The sequence below is a fragment of the Anastrepha obliqua genome, chromosome 2 (assembly GCF_027943255.1).
Source record: "Anastrepha obliqua isolate idAnaObli1 chromosome 2, idAnaObli1_1.0, whole genome shotgun sequence".
Taxonomy (NCBI): Eukaryota; Metazoa; Arthropoda; class Insecta; order Diptera; family Tephritidae; genus Anastrepha; species Anastrepha obliqua.
In genome coordinates, this window is record NC_072893.1 from 36,014,792 (window position 1) to 36,034,116 (window position 19,325).

General features: G+C 37.3%; 1 protein-coding gene across 2 annotated transcripts in view; it reads left to right on the top strand.

Moving 5' to 3' along the window:
• Positions 1-73: 73 nt before the first annotated feature.
• LOC129237903 (xenotropic and polytropic retrovirus receptor 1-like) overlaps positions 74-19,325 on the top strand; it is a 49,877-nt gene continuing 30,625 nt past the window's right edge. For both annotated transcript variants that reach the window (XM_054872879.1, XM_054872880.1), the window contains exon 1: positions 74-385. The gene's annotated coding sequence lies outside the window, so the exon portion shown is untranslated. The remainder of the gene's footprint in view (positions 386-19,325) is intronic.

Sequence of the window (19,325 nt, forward strand, 5' to 3'; positions counted from 1 at the left end):
AGCACCACCCTTGTTCGAATTCGCCCTGGCATATCTCTCAGCTGTTCTTTGTTTAGTTGCAGTTGCGAATTTGTCGTGTTTGGTGTTTTCTAAAATTTCCTCCGTATTTTATTTAAATTAACTTAAGAAATTTATCTTGTTTTGCTTAAAGAATAAATTAAGCTATGTCAGTAATTCTAAGAAAAGTGAAAATGTGCTTAAAAGTGGCTAGTAATTAAATGAATTGAGTGAAAACAAGCTACTTACTTTGGGTGTTAATTAAACGGTTGTGATATCAGTTTTCAATTAGAAGCAAAAAAGTGTGATAAATTTAATCAGCTAACAGGCGCGACAACGGCGACCATCAACCAAGCAACATTCAACGCTGATATATTCAATGCAAGGGGTAATTTTTTGGAATTCTCGTTTTTCTTCATGTTTCACTCACAGCCATTGGGTGAACGGTCAATGAACATCCAATAAATACATACATACATATTTATATGAAATTTCTTTATTTTAAATATACATTTGTACATATAACTTATAGAAGTTGTGCGGTTGCTACTCCTTCAGAGATTTAATTGAAATTAAAGTAATTGTGATTACAACAACACCATTAAAATCTCTAAAAGATTAATTATATTCGAAATGTTATCGTAAAAATCAGGGAGTTCCCAGAAATGTGTTGTTCGACAGGTTTAAGTGAATGAGGTGCAATTTTCTTAGCGTTTGTTTCTAATGGGCTCTGTTTTAATACTCTGTATTCAAGCATTTCAAGCCACTTTAGAACTTTTTTTCTTTATAGAATTTCTATGGCAGTAAGATTTAAAGTCATTGATTTAATGCCTTTCATGTGACTGCAAAATAAATTGCGGCGTTTTGCGTACATTGAAAGTGCATTTTGTTGTCCAGTTCGCTTTAATTGGTTGCAGTAGTTTTGGAAAAGGCGAGGAAATGATACACAAATATTGTTTTACGTTTTGAAAGTAGCTCTTCATAATTTATTTAACAATTAAAATTTAATTGAACCATAAAAATTATTGTAGCAAATTTTTTGCGGTGCAGTTAAATTACAGTGACGGACATAAGTAAAGGCACAAACGACAATGGAATCAAAATGTGTTAAGTTTTTCAAATCAACAATAACAAAAACTGTTTATTCCACATATGTAAGGGCAATACTGCTGTTTCCGTGGCGCCGCAATCTGACGACGGTTTCTTATAGAACTCGACAAAAGAAAACGAAAAGAAAAAGTAAAATTTTTTGATATTTCGCTTAGTTTTCGAGTAATTTAATGTTAAAGTTCACTAATTTAGCGCAAAGTTGGTGTTGCCGTACACCTGAAATAAAAACGAAGTTCGTATGCAGAGATGTTCAGTAGAAAATTCATTGTAAAATTGCAGTATTTTTTCTGTAATTTTAAGTTGAAAATAATTTAATGGCGGAATCTTATAGAACTCGACAAAAGAAAACGAAATGAAAAATGAATGAAACTCCTTTTCGCGTGGGCGGCCTTCGGCCGCGCTTCAAAAAAATAACCCTCATCAGTCCAACTCCGGCTACGCATTCCACAGTATTTTTGCGTAGAACTTTTTTTCGCGTGGGCGGCCTTCGGCCGCGCTTCAAAAAAATAACCCTCATCAGTCCAACTCCGGCTACGCAATCCACAGTATTTTTGCGTAGAACACCTTTTCGCGTGGGCGGCCTTCGGCCGCGCTTCAAAAAAATAACCCTCATCAGTCCAACTCCGGCTACGCAATCCACAGTATTTTTGCGTAGAATACCTTTTCGCGTGGGCGGCCTTCGGCCGCGCTTCAAAAAAATAACCCTCATCAGTCCAACTCCAGCTACGCAATCCACAGTATTTTTGCGTAGAACTCTTTTTCGCGTGGGCGGCCTTCGGCCGCGCTTCAAAAACATAACCCTCATCAGTCCAACTCCAGCTACGCAATCCACAGTATTTTTGCGTAGAACTGATTTCCGTGTTAAAACCATTGAACCCAAAATTAAAACGTCATATGCGTGTATGTGGTAAGGAGGCACAATAACCCCCATCCCCAACATTAACATTAAACTTAAATACTTAATTTTTGTTCATATTTTGGTTCATATTTTTGTTTCATTCGCAGGCATCCGGCAACACCATACTGTCGTCATTCCAATTTCTTCTTACTCGCGTTTAAAATTGGAAAGACACTGCATGGACAAATGCATTTGCATTTTATTTTAATAGAAATAATTCGAATATAAGGATAAAAATAAGTAAAAACACGCGTGTGAGTGTATATTTCGTGAATTTTATTGAAGTGTTAAAAAATATATAGTGTAATAGGCAAATTATAGTGAAGTTCCAAAGGGCATTTTGAGACCTTTTTTATTAAATATCTCGAAAACTAAGCGAAATATCAAAAAATTTTACTTAATCATTTCGTTTTCTTTTGTCGAGTTCTATAAGAATCCGTCGTCAGATTGCGGCGCCACGGAAACAGCAGAATCCCCTATATTTTAGTAAAAAAATTGATTTTCGACAATTCACAGTGCTTAAATCATGAATTAAAAGAAAAGCAAAAGTACAGCAACATTTGCTGAACAAAAGTATAGGCACAGTTCTTTTATATGTTTTAAATTTAAAAGCACACTACACCTATGCTAGATTTATGTGATGTTAATGTAAATGTACTAAATGAGATAAATTGTGTGCTTGCCCGGCTCTGTTAATAATATAAATATGTTATGACAATTACAATTCTAATCTTAACGTTGTGATGTCCAGTTTTTGTTTTGAATGTGTGGATGATTGTGAGATAGTACAGTCCATACTTAGTGTCAAGTCGAATTCGGCCGGTCTGGATGGAATTCATCGAAAATTTATAAAATGCCTGTTACCAAAGATCTTAAAATATCTTACCTATGCTCTGAATACCGTCTTAACCACGTCAATCTTTCCCAACTCTTGGAAGAGATCCAAAATCATACCAATTAAGAAAGCAAATGGAGACTACCGCCCGATTGCAATATTGTCGTTCTTATCCAAAGTTCTTGAGCGTATTATGCATCGCCAAATAAACACGTTTCTGAATAACAACGCCTTGGTGAACACATTGCAGTCGGGGTTTAGATGTAGTAGGAGCTGCATCACAGCACTACAAAAAGTGTCTAGATGACATAAGGCTCAACATTGACAAAAAGCATATGACTTGTCTAATCCTACTTGACCATTCCAAGGCATTTGACTCCGAAGACCATAAACTCTTAATTTTGAAGCTTAAAAACTTAGTTAGCTTTTCAACGTCGGCTTTGACTCTTATAGAAACGTATGTTGTTGTTGTAGCAGCATAACATTCCCCGTGCATACTCCTATACGAGGAATGCTGTTGAAGTAACAGTCCTTGGCCGGATATAAATCCGGGTCGTTCCGGTTACGTAGAACCGACTGTCGTGGGAACGTATAGAAACGTATCTTAGTGACCGATTACAAGCCGTATGTGGTAATAATACCATATCAAACTTTCTCCCTGTAGGCAGAGGTGTACCTCAAGGCTCTATCCTTGGCCCTCTTTTATTTGTCTTGTACATTAACTATTTCTTCGGTGTGATTAAATATAGTGATGCCCATGTGTATGCTGATGACGTTCAATTATGTATATGTTAGTTGTCGCATTAGCTGTTTTGATATTTGCATAAGTAATATGAATTCTGACTTGAGCCTCACAAGCAAGTGAGCTTCGGACAATGGATGAATTCTTAATCCTGATAAGTCCCAATGTATCGTTATTTACAAAAAATATATCAAGCTCGATGGCTATACACAAGTCAAACTAAATGACAAATATGTGGACAATGTTACAAATTTAGGGGTTACATTTAATAGAACTTTGACATGGAGCAACCACATCTTTACTATCATAGGCTAAGTTTATGGTATGCTCTGAAATTCATAGACAACTCAATATTTTACACCAGTAAACATTCGACTGCTACTAGCTAAAACGTACATATTTGTTACCAATGTTACTGTATGGTTGTGAGTTATATACTCCTTGTGATAGTAAGCTTAATGTTTTGTATAACAACATTGCAAGATAAAAAAAAAAAATAAATAATTGGCGCGTACACTTCTGTTAGGTGTTTGGCCGAGCTCCTCCTCCTATTTGCAAGATACGTGTACTGTAAATAACGTTATGAGCATATTTCTGTTTTTGCGAAAAAAATTGCTTCCGTCTCCTTTTACGACTTGCTTAGGTTTAAATGTTTAGTTTTACTCCACACGATCATAAACACTCAGAAACCCAGATACCTCAAAGATCGATTTATGCTTTCAAAGTCCTGCCGTTCGTTGAACTTAGTCTCGATGAAAAACAGTTGTTTGGTGACTGAACGTCAATACTTTGTGTTCTCTGTCCGTCTTAGGAATACCTTACCTTACAAAATTAAACGTATAAAAGAAAGCTCGTGTTTCAAAAATAAATTGCTTCGCTACCTCGCCGAAAATTGCTGAATGTACTCAATTGGTTCCACATTATTTAAATCTCTTCCAATTAATCACTACTCCTACTACTACTATTTTTACCTTACTTTCCTTTTAATACTTTCCCCAACTTATACTTCTTTACGACTATCTGTAATTTTAATTTTAATTTTGATTTTCTTGTTAATCCTTTTATGTAAACTATTCTTAAGGTCAATCATTGTAAAAATAACCTATGGTTTTATATTTGACTTTAATAATAATAAAATAAAAATAAATAACTAAAAGTTAATACTTCCTTGGACGGCCGTTTTGTCTTAAGGGGACAGATACCTGTAAACGGCCATATTTTCCCTGATTTTCATTAAAATTATTTAAGTCAAGAAGAAGTCAATATATTTTTTTCGAAATTGACATACAGTTTATTTATATATTAAAATAATAAAATTTTTTTTTTATTTTAATCATTTAAAATGGCGGATGTACACTCAATTCTTCCAGGAAGGTCGCAGCGGGGCTTCTAAATTGGCGGGCATTGTAGCATTGGCGTCAGTGACCTGAATACAAAAAGCCAAACATTTTTTTGTTTATTAATGTCATAATTTCTATATGAATTAAACAAAAATGAGGGGAAAAAATTCGCGGAATAAAATGCTTAAAAAAATGAGTTTTGGGGCGAATTTCAAATTTGCCTCGAACAAATTATTTTTCCGAACAATTTTCGAAAACTTTAAATTCACATAGAAAGTAATATCATAAAAAAGATGTGTGCAAAATTTCAAGGAGATCGGTCCATAACTTTTCGAGTTATCGCCTACGCCAATACGAAAAATATAGTTTTGAGAAAAACGCGTCTAAAGTTTGAATACAACGTAACTATACCTCTCCCAGCGCTCGAACGCAAAGAATAGAGTCGCCACAGTTGACGATCTATAATATAAGAAATACTTAAATTTACGTTATAAATTTTTTTTCCATATTCTTAAAGAGTTATATTAATATTTTATAAAAAAAAAAAATTTCGAAATTTTACTGGCTTAATACGGCTTTCACTCTATTTGGCATTGAGTGCACTAATTTTTTCGTAAATTCTTCGTCAATATCAAGTCATTCTCCTTTTAATGCTGCTTTCAATTCAGGCTTCGTGGAAATCGCTCGTCGTTACAATTCCTCCCACGAGTACTAAATGGGATTGAAGTCCGGAGACTGTGAGGGGTGCGGCAGAAGATGTGCCGTGTGTTAAGGGCCATTGTCATGCTGAAATGCGACAAAGTTTGGCAGATTCAACTGATCTGCACTTTTTTGAGATTTTCTTTCAATATGTTTAAATAAGCTGATTTGTCCATAAGACATGCAATAAATTCAAGCTCCCCCCACCTGTAGCAGAGATGCAACCACAAACCATTAATCCTCCACCACAGTACTTCACACTTGGTGCTAGATTTTTTGCAGCGTAAGCTGTGTTACGTTTTCGCCTCACAGTTATGCGGCCGTCTGAACGAAAAATATTAAATTTGCTTTCATCTGAAAATAAAACATTGCCCCAATAGCTAAGATGTTGATTTTCAAACTGTTTTGCATATGCCACCCTTTTCTTTTGGTTGGTGGCAGATATGAAGGGCTTGCGTCTAGCCACATATGCTTTGTACCCAGCCTGATGCAGTACTCGTCTAACTGTTTTGGCATGCACTTCTTTGCCAAAATCTTGTTTTAGCTCCGTCGCGATCTTCTTCTCTCATAGCGCAACAACGCGGGGTGCGTCAAAGCTTCCTTCAAAATGCTCCTTCAAAGCAGTCTATCTTCAGCTGTTGCTTCGTAGTGACGTATTCCCAGCTTCTTAAGATCGTGTTCCACTGCGTCTATCCAACGGTTCCTCGGTCTGCCTTTGGCCTTCACGCCCATTAGCTTTCCTGTCAAGGCTTTCTTCACGGTACAGTCAACAGGCATACGGATCACATGACCTAGCCATCTTATGCGTTGGGCTTTAACAAAACGCACAGCTGTCTCGTTCTGAGTTAGTTTGTTCAGTTCAGAGTTCCGTCGCGATCTGGGCTGATGTAATTTTCGAATCATTTTTCACTTTTCGTTCGCTCTCGGTCTGTTAATTTGCGCGGTCGACCACTTTGCTGCAAACTTGTGAAATTCGTATGCTCTTTGAAGCGGTTAACAATGGTGTGAATAATGAAATGGCTGCGATCCATCATTTCTGCGATCTCCGCAAGCGACTTTCGTTTTTTATGTAAATACTATTATTTTACGCTGTGATTCTGTGGTTTCCTTTCCTTTTAAACTCATGTTAACAAATAAATCTACACACTAATTTTCACTGATCTTGCACAGAAAACTAGTAAAATTTAAGTAACGGTATATTAGAACATGTTTTGTAAAAAAGAATGAGGAAAGCTTATTGTGCCAATACTTTTGTCCGGCACTGTATATTTCGACCTTTACCTTGGCACAGTTAGAGATAGCGTTTTCTGCTTATTTTCTGTTGCAGTACAAAGTAATGCCACTACTAAATGTCTATTATTAGTTTAAAATGTAAATCGATTTTCTATTACTAGATGATCGGTTTCGGTGTAAAGTTGGTTTTGATGACTTTTTACGTAGCCTTTCGGTAATATAAATAAAAGATTATTGCTGTAATAGCTATCATTCTAGGATTCACTCTTCTCAGACAACTTCGAGGCACAAGAGCCGATAAAGTTAAGGGCTTTCATATCAACAAGCCGCTATTAACTAAAAACACTAAAAAATATTTACACTTGTTCTAATGTCATTCGATTGTCTACACAATCAAAACTGTCGATAGGTTTATATGATAAGTAAATTATATCTTCACTGGTCGTACATCACTCTGATTAGACCCATTATTACATACGCCTCTGTATATGATGGAAGGCTACAATGGTTAATTCCAAAGTAAAACTCATAAGAAGTGTGTGCTTGGGTATCATAGGTGCTATGCGTACGACATCTGGTGATGCCCTCAATGCCATTCTGAACTTGCAACTTCTAGATCTTTAAATACGAAAGGAAGCATTGAAGGCAGCGTACAGGCCTAGTGCCTTAACGGGGTCTGGGGAAGCGAAGATTATACTGGCCACTGTCAGATATTCCACCAGTTGTCCATGCAGTGCACATTGCTCTCGATGCTAGCGGACAATTGGGTGCTTTACGTTAGCTTCGGTAGGAAGTATGATGTTTTGATTCCAGATAGAGATCAATGGTTAAGTCCAGAGAACCTATTAACGGGATATTAGCACACTTTCTACACCGACAGATCCAAAACCAGTGATGGAAGCGAATCTGGGTGGTACTTAGTCGAAGACACTAAGTAGTCCTAAGCCACAGGACAGATATCCACGGTATTCTTTACGGAAGTCTATGCCATCTTGAACGTGGCGTACTGGCTAATTGAGAAAAAGTGGCGGGTTAGCAATATTGGAATTTGTAGTGACATTCAACCTGCATTGAAAGCCCTTTCTAACCCACGCTGCTCTTCGAAGTTATTCGGTGAATGTAAGACAAAACTGAACAGTGTTGCAAAACACAACAAAGTGAGTCTTATTTGGGTGTCTGGACATTGTGGTATTACAGGGAATGAGTTAACTGTTAAACTGGCTAATGAAGCCTCTGCAAATATGCCACTAGACCCCGAACCCTTTCTAGGTGTCAATTTTGCATCGATTCAATTATGGATTGACGGCTTCATGAGGTCTGCCCATAGAGGACGTTAGTCTGGGTTGAACTCGTGCAGAGTAGCCAAGTGTTTTGTGAAAGAACCAAACAGGAAAACATCGACCTTTCTCCTAAAACTCAGCCGAAAGTAACTGAGAGTACTGTTGCGTGTAATCACAGGGCACAACGCCTATGGTCAGTATATGGCTGCCATGGGGGTAATCGGCAGCCCGATATGCCTATCCTGTCTTGAGGATGACGACACTGCAGAGCATTTTCTCTGTAGCTGTCCGGCGTTTTCCAGAATCAGACTATTGAATCAGAATCAGGATATTGGGTTGCGATATACTGAGTATGGATAAAGTTCATACTCTTCATCTTCTGGATCGCTGAAGATTCACCAATGAATCCAAGAGATTTGTGGAAGAGTGACCTCAATCTAATTTATCCGTCTTACCACCCGCCTTTTTATCTTTCCTATCTCTATTCTTTCTACTGAAACTATCCGGGTGTTGTACAATAGTCTCCTAACTGAGTGCTTGGAATGGTGTAATCCCCCACAACTCTAATCTAATCTAAGTTACATCTTTAAGCATGGGAGAAAGAAGAGTAAAATATTAAAATAAAGGGATTCATGTCCGCCCAATTATCATACTTCAGCAGTGTTCCTCAAGAATGTATGGGTAAAGATTTGTGAATTTTGTGGACTTGAATAACAAAATTGTGCAATTGTTTTGAATAACCCGTTACATGAATTCATGCGTTCCTTTTCTACCTATCTCTTCCAATTAAAAATAAAGTTCTTGTTTTTCGGTTAAAAAATTTCCAATATTTTATTAGCAAATTTCCGTTCGATCGTTGGAGAGCAAAGTAGAAAGCGAACTTTGTGGTTGTTTTGGTATTAGGGTTTTTGTTTGGCAAATATTTATCATGCGCTAATTGTTAATTTCCGAGTGTATTTCCCTCTACAGACTGTCGCCGTTGTATGTGCGATGTGTTTGCGTGTTTGCGTATGTCTGATTTAATCTTGGTTAAAGATTTAATTATTTTTATATTATGTTTACCAGTATAAAGCCAACAATTGCAGCAAATGTGGAGATAAGCAGAACAAGACCAAAAATATATGTAAGCACTAACTCATTTCAGTGATACTCAGTGATAAGGGCTTGCCGAACTCAACTCTCTACGAACTGCTTAGAATGCTATTATTTGCTATTTATTGTAAATTTCAAGTTGAAACTGAATTACTTAAGCACTACATATGTATGGGCGTGTGTCATTTGCTTGGAAAGCATATTTTTTGATAGGAAGTGGTGTACTTATGGGGTTAGGGGTAGTCAGAATTTTCAGAAAGTTGGATTTTTTGCATAATATCTTAAAAATATTGTGTGAAAATTTGAAGGGAATCCGATAAAATACTTTTCGAGTTATTCAACAATTAACAAAGGGCGCGCTTGGGCGCTCCGACATATTAATTTTGAAAAAAAAAGCCTCGATCAGGCACAAGAATATCTGTTAATAAAACTAATTTCTCTTGCCCGATTGATTTTAGATACATCTCCAGGGACTTGTGATGATCACCGCAAGGGACTTCTGGAGAAACGGGCACCACACAAACAGCGATAACTTTTATAATTATTAATTTTGTTTTTTTGAAATTTTGCTCAAGTCAAGTCGAAATATGATGTATTAATGCTATGTTTTTATTTTTGTAAAATAAAGCAATTGACTAGCAAAACAGAATTATTGAAAAGCATAATTTTTTCGGGCCTCTGACTACCCCTAACCCTTTATTGAAAATGGCATTTTTATATAAAACTTTTTTTCAACTTTCAAAAGAAAATCTGTTTTTATAATGTTTTGTTGTATTTATTTATTTACCTGTGGGCAAAAAGTAAGGAGAATTTATTTGTCAAACTTCGCGGGATTAAAATTTCGCTGTAGTTATTTTTTTCATGAGTTGGCAGCACTGTTAATAACATCTGGGCCAACTTTCATGTGAATGTCATTATCAGTAATATATTTACGCTTGTGTTTACCAAACGACCAAGAGTGCATTTTTCGATTTTTACAATGTCTGATTTGATTGAGCAGAGAAGTGCCATCAAATTTTGATTGGGGATTGAAATTTCGGCTGCGGACACGTTTAGCATGTTGCAGAAGGCATTTGGTGATTCGACCATGTCGCAGAAAAATGTTTATAAGTGGTACAAAGACTTCAAAGAGGGTCGAGAACGTGTTGATGACTTGGAGCGCTCCGGACGACCATCGACGTCAACAGATGACCAACACGTCAATAAAGTGAAGGAGTTAGTGCTCAAAAATCGTCGGTTTACTGTTAAAGACCTTACTGATATGATCGGAATATCAGAAGGATCTGTGAAAACCATTTTGGCCTACGAAAAGTCAAGTCTCGTTTGGTACCGAAAACTCTCAATTTCTTGGAAAAAAGTCGTCGCGTTGATGTGTGTGAAACAATGCTTTCAGATTATCAGGACAAGCTCAAATGCATCATTACGGGAGATGAGACTTGGATTTATGGTTACGACCCTGAAACAACCGACCAATCAAGCGAATATCGTGCTAAAGGCGAGGCCAGACCGAAAAGAGCACGTCAAAGTCGTTCAAAAATAAAGGTCATGATGACAGTTTTTTTCGATTTTCGTGGTGTGGTGCACTATAAATTCCTTCACCTGGCCAAACTGTTAATAAGGAAGAAGATTATTTGAGCGTTATGCGTCGTTCACGTGAAGCAATTCGTCTAAAAAGACCAGAATTATGGGCCAACAACTCTTGGTTTTTGCATCACGATAATGCACCGTCTCACACTGCACTCGTTCTTCGTGACCCGCCAAAAATTCCACGCATATCGTTCCGCAACCACCGTATTCGCCTGATTTGGCTCCGTGTGACTTCTGGCTATTCCCAAAACTCAAGGGGCCACTTCGGGGAACGCGTTTCGAGTCGATTGAGGCGATAAAATCTGAATCGAAGAAGGTGCTGATGTCTATACCGGAAATGGACTATTTGGCATGTTTCGGGGATTGGAAAAATCGTTGGCATAAGTGTATTTCATCGAGAGGGGATTATTTTGAAGGGGATGAAATTGATTTACAAGAATAAATACAGGTTTTTCATTTTACAACCAAATTCACCTTACTTTTTGCCCACAGGTATAAAGTCTGTTCATGATTCAATGATAAAAGGTTTGCTCAGTAAGCAGCTTTCTCATTCTCTCTTGACAAATCGGCTCCCTTAGCAAGACCCTGGGTTGCTAGGTCTAGAAATTTTGAGTAAAAGTGGAGGAACAGAAAAAACATTTCATTTTCAATATGGTCTGCTTACGAGCAACAACTCCCTAAAGAGTTTTCATCGGTATGTTCAGGACTATGGTAGTATGATATGAAATACATACCGCTTAAGTTAGGACATGACAGAGTAATTGAGGTAATCCGAGATCGATGAGTGGAGAATTTACAAAGCTTTATTTCTTATGATGTGATGATTTAGACGGAATTCATGTTTTGCAAACAGCTAGCATTTCCCAAACTGTTGCAGGGAGAATAATTGGATAGCCCCGACGCGATCGATAACATTTCAGACCTCATTATAAAAAAGTTGGGATTGACGGAACTTGTTTCCAATGAGCCCCCCTTCCCATGCATGGATGAAGTGTCCAGAGGAGGCTTAGCAAAGCACAGTACCAGCATGAAAAAGCTCCACATAAAACTGTAGGTCCTTCCATTTATGGAATAACATCAAGACGCGCGCTACAAATAGGAGGAGGATCTCGGCCAAGCACCTAACAGAATTGTACGTGCCTATTATTTATTTATTTTTAACAAAAAAGTTTCATATTGGCGAAACTTTGCAACTTCGCGATCGGTTTTAAATTTAAAAATTAGTTCACAAAATAAAATCTTGGATTAAGTGAAATAATTTCTTGTTTTAATATTAGACTTGGCAATTTCCGCTAATAACTTCTATTTGTACCATTCTTTACTTTCAAATATTAATTGAAATTTATTTTTTAAACCGTTCGCAGTTTCTTTCCATTTAAGTAAGAAAATACTTTTTTGCTACCATTTTTACCAAAAAGGATTTAATATTTTTCACTTTATTCACCTTCTTAAATTAAACCTTTTGTAAGGGAGTGTCAAAAATCGAATGTCACTAGTGAGCAAACCTTTAGTAATTGAATCATGAGGTCTGTTCATGTATTTAATTATATAATTTCCGAGAATTCTCTCTGAAAGAGAAAAATATCAAAAAACTATTGGGTATGCGAATAAGTTGCCGTCCTTTCTTAGCCAAAGTTACGAATTATTTAAACAATTAAATAATACCTGATATTATGTGAAGTATGTGCCATTGAAAGCTATAACTTTACCCATCTTACAGGCAGCATTCGGATTCCTCTGACGAAAAATTCCAGTTTTTTGACTTGATCCATTCGTTGAGCCAGTTTGTGATGCTCTCGTAAGAAGAGAACCGCTCTCCAATAAGTGCTGGCTGCATTGATCGGAACAGATGGTAATCCGAAGGTGCAATGTCTGGGAATACGGCGGGTGGGGCAAGATTTCCCGATTTAGTCCCTTTAAATATTTCTGGACCGATTTAGCAACGTGGAGCCTGGCGTTGTCATGGGGCAAAATCAGTTTGTCATGTCTAACGTCCCATTCCGGCCGCTTTTCTTTGGGAGCTCGATTCAAACGTATTAGCTGCAGTCGGCAATGATTTAAGGAGTTCATAATAGATGACGCCCTTCTGATCCCACTAGATGCACAACATAACCTTTGAAGCATGAATATATTTTTTCGCTATCGATGGACCTGGCAGGCTCCAATATTTTCGACGCTTAGGCTTATCATAATATATTCATTTTTTATCGCTAGTGACGATGCAATGCAGAAAACCTTTTCCTTTCTGCCGTTCAAGAATCATCTCACACGTCACCAAACGTCTTTCGATGTCCCTCTCCTTTAATTGAAGTGGCACCCAGTTACATGCTTTTTGGCCCTTCGCGATCTTTATCACTCACGTCGAAATTGCCACTTTGGAAGCGTCCAAACCACTCTTTCCAAGTTGAATTCGATGGAGCGTGATTACCGTAAATATTGATTAATATTTGATATATTGCAGCTGCACTTTTCTTTAATAGGTAATAATTCTTGAGCTACCACGTGTTCAATTAAAAAAAGTGCGTGTAGCGTAGTAGTACACATAACAGAAGTGAAACTTTCAAGGCAGACAAAGAAAGAGGGAGAGAATGAGATAGAAAGAGAGAGAGAGAATGAGAGAGAGAGAGAAAGAATATATATCTAAATAAATTTATAAAATTTGCAGAGAATACAAATAGACAAAATTTACAAAAAACGGAGAAGGGTCGACCGGTGTAGGTAAACGCCGGACACAAACCGTGGCAACAACGCGCACTACTCCGAGCGCTTATCATCCGCCCAATTACCGCAAGGCAATACCAATAAATCTGACGCCGGAATGGATAGCTCTTTGTAGTATGCACAAGCACTACCCAGGAAACGGAAATAAAAGCCAAAAAGTAGGCACCAACAAAAACACGCCAAAAAATTGGGACCAAAAAATACCCCAAACAGTAGGCACCAAGGGAATATAACGCCAAAAAGAGGCACCAAAAGTATATTTCCTACAAGTTTGAACCAAAAAACCAAGCGCTAAAAAGTAGGCAATGTTATTTCTCACTAGAAATTTGCAACCTGGAGAAAAAACTCAGGAAAAATAGCCTAAAGTGTATCTCAGATATTTATAAGGTATAGTTATCTCTCTCCTTTTCCTCTACGTTATATCTTTTTTCTCTCTCGCGGAACGAAAATGCCAGTTACATGACCTTGAAATTTTACTCTCCATTCTCGCTCGTCCATCGACGCCTAAGCAGTTTCATTTAAAAAAAAATAAGGCAAATGAAATGCAAAGTAACGAGCTTCGGAATCACATGATTTTATTTTGTTCACAATAATTTATTCGTGTTTATTTTTACTTTGCGAAAAAGATTGCAAATTCTTACAATTAAAAAATTTTCCAGTAAATACTTGCAACTTCCCCTCAAAATAAAATGTCATTTTGCTTTCTCACTTTCCCCTACTTTGCAAGTTTTTTGGGTACATGAACACCAAAAAGTGATTATTTGTAACAATTGTTACAAACTATTTGCTTCAGCGTACGAAGTCGGTGGTTTCCCTCAAGGATATTTTACCCACCTGTATTATATGGCAGAGATCATAAACTTGGATATATGTATACAATATCGACAAGCTTTCAATCGACAAAGGCATGGTGGGACCATAATTTAGTGCATAAAAATCCATACATTTGGGAATGTATTTTGACTGTTATTCCCCTGGACACATTTCAGCAGCCATCTTTTCCGTATGGTTCAAGTACCAATCAACCAAACACTCGTTTATTGGGAAGCTAAAGGAGGAGGTGACCCTGGTGGGGCCACTGAAATATTCCGCTTAAGACTTCGCCATGGTCTGCAGCATCTATTCTCCTGTAAGTGCGGCCGTAAGAGGCACCTGTTTTCGAATAAATGGTATGCTACATAAATTGGTCTAAGACCAATTTGGGCGGTGAGATGGAAAACTAAACTTAAAAACAACTACCAAAGAAAGTTCAAAACACAGCTTCGGGCAATTCTCAAATAAACATCCCGTTCTTCTGTGTCGACGCCGTAAACAGTGTGAAATAATACCGCTTAGCCTACACTTATTAGCACTGTCCAAGATATGTATAAAAATCCTGCTGGTGGGGAAGGGAATATATGATTTCGCAGACACAAAATTCATCCTCCGCTATGAAACTTCCACTAACGGACGAAGAACAGATTTGCGATTTTATCGACTTGAGAAAATATCAGTACCTCTAGCATTTTCGCTTAAGATGTACTGCAATGCAATTTGCTCGATCTACGAATCCTAAGCTCAGATAAATATTATATTATATATTGCGGCTCAAGTTTTTCAATTTTTCACTCATCTATCTTTTGCTTTCTTTGCATATGATTGGATGTGACTAGTTGCACATTACATATTTTACACTTTTTGGTGGCACCCAAGGTACCAGGTGAGCCAAGTACTACAGAATTTACTGGTCTAAGTTTTCAGTAGGCGGCCGTAGCCAAATGGGTTGGTGCGTGATTACCATTCGGAATTCACAGAGAGGTCGTTGGTTCGAATCTCGGTGAAAGCAAACTTAATAAAAACATTTTTCTAATAGCGGTCGCCCCTCGGCAGGCAATGGCAAACCTCCGAGTGTATTTCTGCCATGAAAAAGCTCCTCATAAAAATATCTGCCGTTCGGAGTCGGCTTGAAACTGTAGGCCCCTCCATTTGTGGAACAACATCAAGACGCACACCACAAATAGGAGGAGGAGCTCGGCCAAACACCTAACAGAAGTGTACGCGCCAATTATTTATTTTTTTTTTTAAGTTTTCAGTAGGCTACCTCAAGTGTGAATACGTTGAAAAAATATAGAATTTACGTTAGTAAATTACTTTGCGCAAATTTTCCACCACATTTAAAACTTGTTGTGAATTAAGTTGATAGTTTTCGCTTCGAGTACACACCCTTAATATATCGCTCAATCAATTTCCGAGTGGATATATGTATGTGTCTAAGTATGTACGGTTGCCAGGTTAAACACTTTCAATCAATTTTCCTGCGTTTCAATGCACATACACGCATGCACGTGTGTATGTGTTCCTGTACTTCTCACCTCATTGGTGACGTTTATAGTCATCAAACATGATTGATAGTCTAGTCTGGGTATGCTTGTCGAATAGATAATGAATTGTCGTTTTGAAAGAGCAAATTAACTGGGCATTCAAATTCCCCTAATCGACTATTGGCATTAGAGTGATAAATGACTAAACCCAGGAAATAAGTTTCTAAGTTTGTGGCTAATTATATATATAAAAAAAAAATTAGCGCGAAATTACTCTATTTCAAATGAAATATTAGTTTGGGGGAAAAGAAAATTCATTATTTTTGCGCAAATGATTTATAAAGAGCTTTTTCATGGCAGAAATGCACTCGGAGAATACGGCTACTCGGCTACGGCGGCCACCAAATACATCTTCTTCTTCTTAATTGGCGCGATAACCATTTACGCGATCTTGCCCGAGTTTAACAAAGTGAGCTAATCGTTTCTCTCTCGTGCTAACCAATAAGCTCGCTAGAACCTTATAGGCGATATTTAGAAGACTAATCCCGCGGTAATTGGCACAGATTGCAGGATCCCCCTTCTTATGGATTGGGCAGAGCGCATTTAAATTCCAATCGACAGGCATGCTTTCATCCGATCATATTTTGTATAGAAGCTGATGCATGCACCTTACCAGCTCTTCGCCGCTATGTTTGAATAGCTCAGCCAGCAGTCCGTCGGCGCCCGCGGCCTTGTTGTTCTTTAGCCGCATTATCGCTATTCTTACCTCGTGATGGTTGGGTAGCGGAACGACAATTCCGTCGTCAACGATTCGGAGTATCGAGATCTTTACATTGTCTGTGACATACGAAGCTGTGCCTAATTAACAGGTTTGAGAAGTGTTCTCTCCATAATTAAAGTATGATCTGGATGTCAGCCACTAGATCGCCAGTTTTGTTTTTACAGGAAAATACATCTTAAATGTAAATAATTTAATACTGTACGACAAATATCGGGTGGTCCTGCAGCGTAATTTGCTATCGATGCTTCTAAATGAACGTTGTGAGACTTCAAGACCATTTTACGGATACTTCTTGGCATAAGTTTCTTCAATTCATTGCAGTTTTCTGATCTACGGTTGTTTTTATACACCATCGAAGAAGAATTGTTGGATTGAGTTCTTTAAAAAAAAACGGAAATTTTGGGTTGCTCTCTCTTTTTCCTATTCCCTAATGATTTTACATTTTCTTTTGAATATCAAAATCTTGAAGGATTCTATATGTTGTTGAAATTTGGGCGTTTTCTATTTTAGGATGGTTCGCGGTAGGCTTTCCATGCAACTTTTACCGGGAACCGAGTGCAGTAGAATGGACTTAATGTTGCCTATGAGTGCTGTACTCGCTAGTTGTCACGACAACAACAAAAAAACTCTTACAGATCTATTCTAGAGTGGTGATAAAATTTACATTTCAGTAAATTTTTTTCGTATTTTTTGTTCTAAATTCGTTGTACGAAAGAAATTCAACTCTCTTGGAACGAGTCAAGCAGTCACGCGTCTCATGCCCAATTGATGGTGTAAAATGCTGCGAATTGATTCGTGAGGCACAATAAGGTCACGAGCTACCTCCTTTAAACTTAAATGATGGTTTTCCAGCACGATTTACTTAACTTTGTCGACGACTTCCTTTTCATCCGTTGAAGACGTTGATGGGCGACCACATCGGGACAAATCTGCAAAAGCCTTATACCACTCGTAGACCCGTACTTTTGATAAAGCACATTCGCCATAGGCTTTCGGCAATATTTTGAACGATTCAGCACACGAAATTCCGTTCAAAACACAAAATGTAAGACAAATTCTTTGTTCGATATTCGAGGAAAACATGGCAAAAAGAAACATTAAAAAATTTGTAATTATTTTGTTGCCCGATATTAGAGAGAAGTGATTTCCAGCATTACATAGCATGCAAATATTTATCATTTAATATCAATTAATTTTCTAAGAAATAACAATTCGTATAGAGGAGACTTCTAAGTCCACTATTACTCTGACCATAGCTGTATATGTAGAGATATTCAAAATTTTAAATTCATTGTTCAATCGTCTATCGCTCTATTTGCTTTAATTGCATAGTTTTTATTGCTCAAAAATCGTTTAATTGTAGCGTCAACATTTTCAAATAGAAAGAAGAAATGAACTTCAGCTGCGACTACTATTAAACACCCTGCACATATAATAAATACGTTTATCACGAAAATTTGTATATGAAATTATCAATGCACATTCTCGTCCAAACAAAAAGTCATACACCCACAAGCAGTCAACGTTTAATTTTATTTGCGCACCTAATTTACCAGTTCAATTGTCCCCTAAATCGACATTTGCCATTCTCATTAGCTGTAAACCATTAATTGGATAAATTCAGCAATAATTTGCTAGAATGGAAAATCTTTCAGTTTCTTAAAATTAAGTTAATAAATTCATGGCCGAATAGGCATTTTAAAGTTGTATTGGTTGCTAATTTGGGTCTCAAGGTATTTTTTGTTTTAAGCGAGGGTGACTCTGCCTATCCATTTCCAAATACTCATATGAGAGACATACCAGTGTGAGTACAGTGAGTGAGAACACAGCATTTGTAACACTCGTGTCATGAGCGTTATGAGAATCCTAGAGTAGGAGAGGTAAATGAAAATCAAGCATGATGCTGATTGGCTAAAATACCGATGTTGGCTATACTTAGTTGTCCACCGTTATTCATATGGAATATTAAATACTATTATGTTTTTCCTTAAAAACTTTTGAATAAAAACTTTAAAACTCCTAATTTTTGATATTCTTTAGCAATATTTAGTAGGGTTAAACAAATTAAAAGTTCTGCAGTTAAAAGAACTGCCAACTCGCACTATTATTTAGAATCAAAAAAAAAAAAAAAATCAAGCATAAAGGGTTTTCCAATAAGAGGTGTTATTTTGATAAAATATAAATGGTTTCGTTGCTTGTGTGGTATGTACAGGGTGGGCCATATAGCGTTTGCTTTTTGAACCACCTATTTTTTTGAAAATGGTAACACAAATGACATGTCAAATGTGTTCATAATTCACTTAAAGGTTTGACATTTAAGAAATGGGACGCTATACGCTTGAACAAAATTGGGAAATATTGAAAACCTATTTCTAAAGTGGTGAGTCTTCTTCTTCTTCCGCGGTTACAGTAAATGGCGAGCGTTACCGTGACATGCTCAACGAGTTTTTGTTTCCAATAATTGAAGAGGATGACATGGACGACATTTGGTTTCAACAGGACGGTGCAACTTGTCACACTTGTCACATCACAAAGTTACACTCGAACTTTTGGCTACCGTTTTTGAAAACCAAATAATTAGCCGAAATTCCGATATCAATTGGCCGCCTCGGAGTTGTGATTTAAGCCCGTTGGACTATTTTTTGTGGGGAGCCGTTAAGGACAAATGCTTTGTGAACCATCCAGAGACGATTGATGCTTTAAAACACGA